Genomic DNA, 8,992 nt, shown 5'->3' with positions numbered 1-8,992 from the left:
CGCAGTTTGGCGAGTCACTTCTTGTCACGGGTCGTGACGTTCTGCCTGTTCTCCGGGGTTTCCGTCGAGGCCCCTCACTTCACCATTATGGTCTCGCTCATCATTTTGCTCCATGATGTCTTTGGTCGAGGTGTCGTCATTCTCGGCGAGAGGTTTTTTTTTTTCTCATCTGTGAGGTACATTGTAGGATTTTGTGTAGCATCGGTCTGTCCATCTGTGTGTTTGTGTGGCTCGGAGCTGCCCTGCCCGGGGGTGTCGAGTCAGGGGTAGGTGGGATGGCAGTAAGAGTGTGTCCTTAACCCAGTGTTCTGGCTAGGCTGTTGGGGCCAAGGTGGTACAGTCACCTGGGATCGAGTAGCCATCGGCGGGTTGCGTGGGCAGCTTTTTTTGGTAATGTTCCTAGGGGCGCAGCAGAGCTATGAGGGAGAGTCTGTTCAGCAGTATCGACGGAGATTGCCTCTCCAAGGTATTGAGGCTGCTTTGTGTGGAGTTTAAGATTAGTGGGCTTTGTTTCTGGCAGGCTGTAGTTGGGCTGTAGATGACACTCGTCAATGGGAACACTTGTCATTATGAAGCTATCTCTCCGTCTCCAGGTGACTTGTTTGATATTGTTTTTTCAGGCGCAGGGGGACGCGCTGTGCGGGGCGATGTAGGAGAGCCGAGCGGAGCTCTGTCAGAAGGTGGGTAGGTGTGTGGCCTCTTAGAGGGAAGCTGTGAGCGGTGGCTCTGTGATGACTACATCAGGGTATTTTTCTGTTTCAGTTGGAAGCTTGAAGCAAGGAGCACTGTGGGATACAGGCACCAGGGCTGATTCAGTGCAGGTCAGATGAGTGATTGGGTACCGGTTAGTTGTCTGGGTGTTGTATGGCCAGTGAAGTGATAAGCGACTGGTGGTGTTTGGGTTTTACAGGTGGCACGCAAGGGTGAAGGCGGTGATGCAAAGCGGTAGCGGATGGGCCGGCGAGTTGTCACGTGGAAGGGGCGGGAGATGAGAATCGGTGGCCCGGGGCTACGGTTGTGGGCAGCGTCTCAGCACTTGCTGTATCTCTTGGATTTTTGCAGGTGCCGCACGCAGGCTCGGTGGGGTGCTGCCGCGTGCTGACGAGCCGTAGGAGCAGGTGAGGGGGTTGTGGGCAGGGTAGGCGTCTCGTAGCAAAGTATTCTGTGGTAGCTCAGTGAAACATTTCCCTTTGGATTTGCAGGTACTGTGCAGGCTGCATTTGGAATGGGAGGAGAATTTTAGGTGAGCTGTGTTGAGAGGAGGCGCCTGGGGCTGGTGAGTTATTTAAGTGCAATTGTAATTTTGTGACTCTTAAGCGCTCCAAACAATGAGCGCCACAGCATGTGACTGGCGTTAGTGGAGACCAGGTGAGCAGAATGCCACAGCGCATCTCAGCTGGGGATGGCGCAGGAAAACTGCGTGTTGACTGATGACGCCGTTGTCTGTAGATTCACGTGTGTTTTTGTTGTGTGACTAACTTTTATTTTTTTCGCAGATGATGAAGAGAAACGGGGTGAATGCAGGATCAATCCACTTGGCTGCCTGTGGTGTTTTTCTTGTTGAGGATGGCTTCAGAACCATCGCTCTTTGAAAGCTGATGAAATGTCAGTGAAAACTGTTCAGGGGAGGGAGGGGACAACTTTGGGAGTCGCAGGGACGGCTTTTAAAGTTAACGTAGGGCAGAGGGCTGTCGCGGAGCAGTCACCTTTGGACAGGTAAAGGGAGTGGGTTACTCTTCAGTCTGACAGTAGCGTGTGCCGGGCAGGGCGGTTCCAGCCTGTGTCTGTGGTGTCATCGGTGTGGTCTGTCTTTGGTGTATTAGACCTTTGTCGGATCTCGATTTCGGGTTTAAGCTCCAGGAGCAAGGCACGGTGCCTCAGGCGGCATCCCTGGAGTCTCGAACGCCTGTACTCATCGGCATAGCGCCAGTCGGGCGCTGCTCTTCTTGTATTAGAAGCCTAAATCGTCGATAGGTGCGGTGTCACGGAAGTGTCTGGACGGTCCTCACTTGCGGCGTGGTTCCCAGCTGCGTGAGCAGCTCTGTTCTCTGGCCATCTGTTTTCAGGGCGCGGGCCTTCTGCCCCGCATCGTTACGCTCTTAGGTCTTGAAGCCTGGTTTTCTGCACGTACATCTTCGCAGTTTGGCGAGTCACTTCTTGTCACGGGTCGTGACGTTCTGCACATTCTCTGGGGTTTCCGTCGAGGCCCCTCACTTCACCATTATGGTCTCGCTCATCATTTTGCTCCATGATGTCTTTGGTCGAGGTGTCGTCATTCTCGCTGAGAGTTTTTTCTCATCTGTGAGGTACATTGTAGGATTTTGTGTAGCGTCAGTCTGTCTGTGTGTTTGTGTGGCTCGGAGCCGCCCTGCCCAGGGGTGTCGAGTCAGGGGTAGGTGGGATAGGTGTAAGAATCTATGGTTAACATGTTGCTGTGTCCAGGCTGTTGGGGCCAAGGTGGTACAGTCATCTGGGATCGCGCAGCCATCAGCAGGCTGCATGGACAGCTCTTCCATTAGTGGTTTTTGAGATGAGCAGCACCACGTTGGAAATGATGGTCAGCAGTAGTGCAGGAGTCTGCACCTCAAAGACAAAAGAGGCTGCTTTGTATGGCCCTTTGAGTAGGGTGTGTGTGTGTGTGTGTGTGTGTGGTTTGTGTGTGTGTTTTTTTTTTTTTTTTTTTTATGGCAGGCTGTAGTTGGAGTCTAGATAGTATTTGTAGATGGGAATGTGACCGTCGGAATGAGTATGCCATCGCTTCCCATCCAGGTGACTCGTTTGATGTTGTTTTTCAGATGCAGAGGGACAAGCTGTGCAGGACGACGTAGCAGAGCCGAGTGGAGCACTATAAGAAGGCGGGTCGACATGTGCGGCATTAGAGGGAAGATGTGACCGGTGGCTCTATGACAGCATTTATGGTATCATGGTTTTGTGTTTGTTTGTGGTTTTTTTTTAATTTGAATCCTTGAAGCGACGAGCTGACTCAGTGCCTGACTCTGTCCAGGTGACCGGCGATTGGCGGGCTGAAGTATCAGTCGTTTTTCAGGCCGGTCAAGTTGTAAGTAGCCCGTGCCGTTTGTGTTTTACAGGTGGGGCGCAAGACCCAGGGCGGCAACCCAAACTGACGGAGGATGGGCCGGAAAGCTGTCAAGGTAAAGAAGCGGGAGATGGGAGTTGTTATCCACAGCCTAAAGTTTCAGACTGTATCTCAGCACGTGCTGCTCTGCTTGTGTTTTTGCAGGTGCCGCACACAGGCTTAGATGGACGATGCCACAAGTCGATGAGCGGTTTGAGCCGGCGAGGCCCTCGCGGGCCCCTTTAGCAGCTAATAGCAAAGTATCGCATGGCAGCTCAGTGAAGCGTTTCTCCCTCTTACTTTGCAGGCACCGCCTTTGGGAGCGGATGAGGGTTTGAGGCGAGCCAGGTAGTCGAGAGGAGGTGCACGGGGTCGGTGACTTCTTGCGAGCGCAATGGTAATTTTGAGTCTCTCGGTCTTTTAGGTGCCACAAACGATGACCATCTGCACGGGAGAAGAAACAGAAGGATGTCAAGGAGGATTCTAAACCTGCTTAAGTGACTCGGAGCTCGGGTGTGGAAGAACACATATACCATACGAATAGTTATTTAGTCTCGTGTGCTTGACAGGCAGACCATCTGCGTTTTGATAACACAGGCCTGCGAGAGATTCGGAAGCACCGTGTTGGACAAGCTTGAGATTCCTGCCCCCCCCCTGTGGGAAAGGGGAAAGCGCGGCAGTGAACTTTGGCCACACAATCCCCAATATACAGGTGCAAGGAGCACATCTGGCGATCCTCGAGCACAGACAGATCGGTGCCTGGATCTGCGCTCGTGTGCCTCTGCCCGGGCCCCTCTTTGGGAATTCCCCGGCTGGCGATGTAATGACAAAAAACTTACTCGTCGCACTTCATCTGTGGTTTTGTGCCTCTTCCTGCGCCCCGCCCGTGTTGGCTCACACGCAGCCGCAGCATTCGACTTTGGAGTTGACACGGAGCAGGTAAGCAGAAACGCAGCGGCGCTTCTGAGGAGGGGCGTGTTGCGGTAAAGGTCCGTGTTGACTGATGCGATGCCGACTGACGGCACCGTTGTGTGCGGTTTGGGTGTTTCTTTAAAGGTGACAAAGAGGAGCCTGGTGACAGCAGGGTGAATCCTGTCGGCGGATTGCGGTTTTCCTTGTTGCGAATGGATTAAGCCTCCCGGTCCTCTGAAAGATAAGTCGAGGGAGCGGCACCGCGGTGGGGTCGGGGGAAGGTGGGGACGAGGTCGGCAATTGCAGGGACAGGTTTTAAAGGTAGCGTAGGGCAGAGGGCTGTCCAGGAGCGGTCCCCTTTGGGCAGGTAAAGGGGGAGCAGGTTACTCCTCAGCACAACGCTAGCATGTGCCGGGCAGGGCGGTTCCAGCCTGTGTCTGTGGTGTCATCGGTGTGGTCTGTCTTTGGTGTATTAGACCTTTGTCGGATCTCGATTTCGGGTTTATGCTCCAGGAGCAAGGCACAGTGTCTCAGGCGGCACCCCTGGAGTCTCGAACGCCTGTACTCATCGGCATAGCGCCAGTCGGGCGCTGCTCTTCTTGTATTAGAAGCCTAAATCGTCGATAGGTGCGGTGTCACGGAAGTGTCTGGACGGTCCTCACTTGCGGCGTGGTTCCCAGCTGCGTGAGCAGCCTGGCTCTCTGGCCATCTGTTTTCAGGGCGCGGGCCTTCTGCCCCGCATCGTTACGCTCTTAGGTCTTGAAGCCTGGTTTTCTGCACGTACATCTTCGCAGTTTGACGAGTCACTTCTTGTCACGGGTCGTGACGTTCTTAAAGCGTGGATCGGTCTTGATGGGAAGACTCTTCGGTCGCTCTGCTTTTGCAGCATCATTCCTGGCTGCACAAGCAGCTCTTCTCTATACCCATCCATTTTCAGGGACCGCGTGTCGTTCCCTTCATCCTTATGTTTGTAGGTGTTGAAGCCGGGTTTCGTGCACCTACATCATCTCAGTTTTGAGAGTCGTTTCTCGTCACAGGACCTGACGTCCTACTCTGTTTTTGTTTTGTTTTGGTTTTTTGGGGTGTTTCCCAGAGCCTCCTCACGTCACTGTTGCGGTCTCGCAGGTCTTCTTGCCCGACAGTGACTTCCATCCCGGCATCATTCTTCTCTCTGAGAGTTTTCTCTCATCTTTGAGGCACATTGTTTGTAGTGTTCTGTGTAGTATCTGTGCATGTCTGTGTGGCTCGGAGTCACCCTGCCCAGGGGTGTAGAGTCAGGGGTAGGTGGGATAGCCGTAAGAGTTTACGGTTAATATGTTGGTGTGTCGAGGCAAAGGCAGTAAGGTCATTTTGGACTGAGCGGCCGTCAGTGGGTTTTGAGAACAGGTTTTTCATTAACGCTTTATGGGGAAGGGCAGAGCTCTGCAGGAAGGGCCATTCAGCAGTAGGTCCGGAGACTGCATCTCAAAGACGCAAAGGCTGCTATGTGTGGGGCTTGAAGTCTGTGGGTGGTGTTTCTGGCGAGCCGCCAGATGGCCTCCACATGAGGTTTCTAAATAGGAACAAGACTTTAGGGTTACGAAGCTACCTCTCTGCGTCCAGCTGATCGTTGATGTTGTTTTTTCAGACGTAGAGGGACCAGCTCCGCAGGGTGACGCAGCCAAGCAGAGTACCGTGAGAAGGTGGGTCATTGTTTCTGGTATTAGAGGGAAGATGTGACCGCTGCCTCTGTAACTGCAGTTATACTTGGTTGTTTTGTTGTTTTTCCACGGTTTGAATTCTTGAATCCGTTAGGTGCCAGAAACATTGACGGTCCCAGCATCTGACTCCGGAATCTGTGCAGAGCAGGTGAGCGGAACGCCACGGCGTGTCCAAGGCGGGGGCTGTCACAGGAAAAGTCTATGTTGACCGACACGATGCTTCGCAACGGCACTGTTGCGTGTGCATCTTTTTGTTTGTTTTTGCAGGCGCTGAAGAAGAATCCATCGCCTGCAAGATTAACGCCGTTTGCCAATCGGGGTTTTATTCGTCAAGGATGGCTTTGGAGCCCGGGCCCTCTGAAAGCTCAGCGGAGGGACTCGCGGCGGAGATCGTTTGGGGAGGGAGGGGACAGGGTCAGCAACCGGAGAGATGGGTTTTAAAGTTAGCGTAGGGCAGAGGGCTGTCCCCGAGCGGTCCCCTTCAGGCAGGTAAAGGGAGGGGGTTACTCTTCTGCGTGACGGTAGTGTGCACCGGTCCGGGTGGTTCCGGCTCGTGTCTGTCATCATGTAGTTTGCATGGCCTGTCTTCTGTATCTTGCGTAATACCTTCCTCCGGTCTCGAAGTCTCCATAGCTCTTTTTTGATCAGCAGGCATCTCACTAGCTCTCCAGAGTGGCTAGAGAGCATCACCTCATCAGTGTAGTGCCTGTCGAGCCTTTCTCATCTCGATAGTCTACTTTAAAGTGTCCTTCCATCCAGCGTGTATTATGTTGCGAATCTTTCCGATCGGTCTCCACTTGCGGCGGCAAGCCAGGCGGCACATGCGGCTCTGTTGAGATTCCCGTTTCCACAGAGTAGTCTTGTGGGGTTTCATTCCCGTGTCTTTAAGAGGTTCAGGTCTTAAAGCCTGCCTTCTCATGCATCCACCGTGATGAGTTTGACGGTCGCTTTCTGTCAGGGGTGGCAGCTGTCGCCTCTCTTGCAGGGCTGCTATAAGGCATTTGCATCATTGTGGCACCGTAGGGCTTCTGTGCTGGCATCATTGACCTTACGTGAGTTGTTCTCACCCACAGTCTTACAGCATCTCACGGTCACTCTTGCGGCCTCTGCACGCGCCACGGGTCCGTGTCTGCCACCTGCGATCGGAGCTTCAAGCACACCTAGCGTCACGGATGTATCTGGAGGGTCACCTTCAGGGAGGCGATCTGGCCCGGAAGGAGCGCTCTGCTCTGGTACTTCCCGGTTCCATAGAGATGTGCTACGGCATCTCATCCGCCTGCCTTTCTGAGGTAGGGTCCTAAAGCCAAGCTTCTCAGGCACGTGTCGTTCTAGAGTTGCATTGTATCGCAGCATTCTAGTTTTGACTGCCATCCGAGACCGCCTCGCCATGCAGAACTTACTTTTTCTTTTGCTTTGTAAAGCTATGTATTTAGTTATGCGTCACATTGTACCGCCCTGTAATTGTCTCAACTGCCTTCAGAGACCGTCTCGCAGCGTAACTCCCCATCTTGCGTTTTGTGTCGGACCGTTCTGTATTTGAATGGGTACGGCATTATTAGGCTCTATCGGTTTTGCATCATACTGCCCTGTAATAGTCTCAACCTCCATCTGAGACCGTTTCACACTGTAACGGCCCGTATTGCGTTTTGTCTCACATCGTGCCACTCTGTAACTATCTCGACCGCCACGTGAGACCGTCTCGCTTCATACCGCCCCCTACTGTTTTTTTTTTTTTTCGGATCATTCTGTACCGGAGTGCACGTTGCGTTGTTTGGTGTTGTATTGGCTTTGCATTGTATAGCTCTGTAACAGTGTCGACTGCCATTTGAGACCATCTTGTATCATATCACTCCGTATCGCATCGTGTCTCACATCGTATAACTTTGTAATGGTCTCGACTGACATCGGAGACGGTTTTGCATTGTACGACCCTGATTTTCCTTTTTTTTTTTTATAATTGCATCATTGCCTATTTGAATGCCTATTGCACTGTCCCTCTCTGTAGTGGTTGTGCATTGTATTCCTCTGTAATAGTCTAGACTGACCTCGGACACCATCTCATATTGCGTAGTCTACTTTGTATCGCATTGTGACGCTCCGTAACCATCTTGCCTGCCAGCAGAGACGATCTGGCTTTGTGCCACCCCGTATCGTGTGTTGTTATTGGATCACTGTGTGTTTGAATGTGTATTGTATTGTTCTTCTGAGTATCGGTTTTGCATTGTACTACCCTGAAATTGTCTCAACCACCATCTGAGAGGGTCTCGCATCGTACCACCCCCTATTGCGGTTTTGTTATTGGAGCGTTCCGTATTTGACTGCCTACTGCCTTGTTTGGCTCTGTATTGGATTTGCCTCGTCTGGGTCTGCATCGGTGTCTACCACCATCCAAGAGCGTCACGCATCGTATCGCCTCATATCGGCATTTGCCTTTTGTTGGCACCCCTCCGTAGTCATCTGGACCGCCGCCGGAGACCATCTCGCATTGTACCACCCCATAACTATCTCAACTGCTGTCAGAGATGGAACTGCATCGTATCACCCTGTATCGTATTTCATCTCGATGGCGCTCTAAGAGCACGTCAAGTTTTTAGACTGGTGTGCACATGACACGGCTCTATCTTTGTATGTATCATACGGTATTGTGTAGGCAGCGTAGATGGTTAAAGGGTCGCTGTGTCTCTGCACGTCGCCGGGAACGGAGCGAATGACAACCACATTGCGAGGTAAGATAAGGTAAGGTAGTAATGCATTTGGGGTTTTTATGCAGTTGTTGTAGGTAACTTGCAGTAAGCGCGCAGAAAGAGCAGGGGTGTAGAGCAGCGTGACGGGGCTCTGAGCAGTCAGCGATTTGCAGGCTCGTAGGGCAAATAAATCCCCCGTCTGGAGTTTTTGTATTCCAGTTTTTTTTTTTCCTTCCCCTGGCTGTTTTTTTTTCCCCCATCCTGTCCTTTGGTGACCTTCATCGCCAAAGTTTGGGCGGAGGTCAGGCACAGGCTGGGGTTTTTGCAGGCAGGGTCACTTACGCTCCTGGATTAGGAGTTCTTGGGGCACATTGTCCCAAGCCCACAATGTCCTTTGGTTGATTAATAGTTACACGTGCGGACAACAACATTTGGCATTTAAAGTGTCGTTTGCTTTCATCCCACTCCCTTTTGTGTCGCCGTGCATTTGGCCGGGTACAGGGGCATGCATGACTCGGGGGCGGAGCGTGTGTGAGCACGCAGATGTCAGATGGTAGCTGTGGAACACGGCTGGGTGGTGTTGATCTCGTGCGTATCTGACTCAGAACGTTAATAGAGAC

General features: G+C 52.4%; 2 long non-coding RNA genes across 2 annotated transcripts; both read left to right on the top strand.

The window, feature by feature from the left end:
• Positions 1 to 1,494: 1,494 nt before the first annotated feature.
• Positions 1,495 to 3,381, top strand: LOC309683804. Its single transcript, XR_014270249.1, has 4 exons — positions 1,495 to 1,605; positions 2,796 to 2,918; positions 3,090 to 3,152; positions 3,242 to 3,381. It is a non-coding gene; the product is annotated as an uncharacterized lncRNA (long non-coding RNA).
• Positions 3,382 to 5,022: 1,641 nt separating this feature from the next.
• Positions 5,023 to 6,857, top strand: LOC309683805. The gene is made up of 3 exons (XR_014270250.1): positions 5,023 to 5,670; positions 5,783 to 5,836; positions 5,956 to 6,857. It is a non-coding gene; the product is annotated as an uncharacterized lncRNA (long non-coding RNA).
• Positions 6,858 to 8,992: the final 2,135 nt, after the last annotated feature.

Source organism: Vanellus vanellus, assembly GCF_965231255.1.
Source record: "Vanellus vanellus genome assembly, contig: HAP1_SCAFFOLD_358, whole genome shotgun sequence".
NCBI lineage: Eukaryota > Metazoa > Chordata > Aves > Charadriiformes > Charadriidae > Vanellus > Vanellus vanellus.
This window is presented reverse-complemented; position numbering and strand designations above follow the sequence as displayed.